This window comes from Euprymna scolopes, unplaced genomic scaffold, assembly GCF_053919585.1.
Source record: "Euprymna scolopes isolate OS-2025 unplaced genomic scaffold, ASM5391958v1 sca1, whole genome shotgun sequence".
In the NCBI taxonomy this organism is placed as follows: domain Eukaryota; kingdom Metazoa; phylum Mollusca; class Cephalopoda; order Sepiida; family Sepiolidae; genus Euprymna; species Euprymna scolopes.
The window spans coordinates 997409-999908 of NW_027633102.1; the positions used below are offsets into that span (position 1 = coordinate 997409).

At 62.9% G+C, this 2500-nt stretch overlaps 1 non-coding gene across 1 annotated transcript in view; it reads left to right on the forward strand.

Moving 5' to 3' along the window:
- The first annotated feature begins 672 nt into the window (after positions 1-672).
- Positions 673-2500, forward strand: part of LOC145273166 (large subunit ribosomal RNA) — a 5725-nt gene continuing 3897 nt past the window's right edge. Inside the window, exon 1 of the ribosomal RNA XR_013866197.1 lies at positions 673-2500. This exon is cut by the window's right edge and continues 3897 nt beyond it. This is a non-coding gene — a ribosomal RNA (large subunit ribosomal RNA).

A 2500-nucleotide genomic window follows, 5' to 3' on the forward strand; every position in this document is an offset into this window, starting at 1 on the left:
TGAACATCGACACCTCGAACGCACATTGCGGCCCCGAGATCCCTTGTCTCGGGGCCACGTCCGGTCGAGAGGCGGAACGTTACATGTCTTTCTCCGTTAACGAAACGACATCTTGCCGTCCCCGTGCCCGCCCGGTCCTCGGCACGGTGGTAACCGGGACGTCGCAGGAGCGAGTGACGAGGGGGAAGAAAAATAAAAAAAGAATTGACTCCTTTCAATGTCTTTTTTTTTTTTTAAACCCTCTCCGGCCTCCTCCTTCGTCTCCCGCTGGCAGACCGCGGAGTCTTTTCCCTTTTCGACCGCGTGAAGAAACACTGTGGAGGAGGAGCAGGAGGAGTCTGTCCGAAAGCAGCCGAAGGGAGAACAAAACAAAAAAAAAGCACCGACCTAACCGACTGCCGACGTAAGCGCCGCCTGCTCGTCTCGCTCTCTGCCTCATGAAGGTGTCTCTCAGCGACGCCTCGAGCAGCGCGACGAGCACGGCCGTCGCACCGTAAAAAGGTGGCCGCGTCGTAGGCAACGCAACGTCGGATGGGGAGGACCCACGCTTTTTTTTAATTGTTGGCTTCTTCATTTTCGGTCGGACGGGCGCTATATCGGCCAGCCGTCGTCACACGGAGGGTACCGATCGAGATTCCTCTCCTCCAAACACCACACTCTACTAAAAACCGCCGCCCTCGGCTCGGACGAGACGACCCGCTGAACTTAAGCATATCGCTAAGCGGAGGAAAAGAAACCAACCGGGATTCCCTTAGTAACGGCGAGTGAACCGGGAGAAGCCCAACGCCGAATCCCGTCGCAAGTAAAAGGCTTCGGGACGTGTGGCGCATGGGTCGAAGGCAGCCGTTCGTTTTCGTCTCGCATAGTTCGGAGTTCCCTCGATCGGGGCCGCCCGCGGCGGGTGCCAGGCCCATTCGGTGCGGACGGCGAGCGACGGCCTTCGATCCGAGAGTCGGGTTGCTTGGGAACGCAGCCCAAATCGGGTGGTAAGCTCCATCCAAGGCTAAATACCGGGACGAGTCCGATAGTCGACAAGTACCGTGAGGGAAAGTTGAAAAGAACTTTGGAGAGAGAGTTCAAGAGAACGTGAAACCGCCCAGGGGTAAACGGGTGGGACCGCTCACCGCGATCGCGGGGGGACTCAGTCCGGTGCTGCCTAGGCTCGAGCCCAAACTCGATGTGTGTTCTTGAAAGAGAGGCCGTCGCGGCACAGGTCGTCGTTCGTCGTGTCCGCGGGGGACTCGTTCCCCGCGGTTCCAGCTTTTGTGCCCGCGTCGCCGACGAAGGAGACGGGCCGCGTGGATAGCGGGAAGGGAAACGTGGTGACGACCGCGGCGTCGGTAGGTGGCTGCGTCGGTTGGCTGCGACGGAGGGGACTCGTCCTCTCGATCGCTGCTGCCGCCGGGCCCTAACCCGCCGCATCCGTCGCCGCCGCTTCTTCTTTCCTCCTGCTCCCTCCGCGCGCGACTCCGCTGCACCCGTCCCCTTCATCATCGCTCGGCGTAATCATGGCGCGGGCGCTTCGGCGCGACCTCCGCGCGGCCGGCACCGGACGCACTTCCCCTCCGGTCCGTCGTCGCGACCCGTTCCCGGCGTGCAGGTCGAACACGCGGGTTTTTTTCCGTAGGCGGCAGGCGTTTCATCACCCTGAAAACCCCCGTCTTCCCACCTTGTGAAGTCGGGGGCCACCGGCCGTCGGGCCCGCGAACGTAACTGCCCCTTTCTGCCGGGAACGGAGGAAATCTGACACGATCCGTTACACGTGGCGAGCCGGTCCGTTTTGATCCCGCCGGAAGTCGCGTGCGGGCGACGCGCACTTTGTGTGTGTCGCTCCCTAGGCGCCCCACCGTCTCGGGCGCGTGCGCGATGAGAGGCGGGATAGGACTGGCGCGGCCTCGCCGTCACGCACCTCGCCGACGTTTCGGGTTCTTGTCGGGGGCAACCCCGCCCGCGCCCGTTTCCGTTTCCGGAGAGGTCGCTCGGCGACGCTTTTTTACTCGAGCCGCCCGCCACCCCGGGTCAGCGACGTGCATCGGCAACCCACCCGACCCGTCTTGAAACACGGACCGAGGAGTCCTGGCCGTTCGCGAGTCGTAGGGGCCACCTCTGACTAACCCCGAAGGCGAAGCGAAAGCGAGAGAGCGTGTAGGAGGGCGTCGATCGGGAGAGGTGTCGTGGCAAAGTCGTCCGGGGGTCGTCGGGGGGTGTCGTCGGTCTCGTGCCGTCGTCTTCTCCTCGCCTCACCCGCCTCCGAGCCGTGCCCGATCCCGCCGGCGCGGCGTTTTCGGCCTTCCGCCGTCGCTGCTGCGGTGCCCGCAACTTTTCCTTTTTTCTCTCTTCCCGAGAGAGATAGGAGAGGGAAGGCTCGTGGCTGACGTGCGGTTGTTTTTCCCTCCTCCCCGAGAGGGGACCGGCGCATCATCCAAAAAGGGGAATTGCCGGGCGCCAGCTTCCATATCCTCCTTCCGCCCATCGGTGAGATCCCGCGGCTTGAACTAGT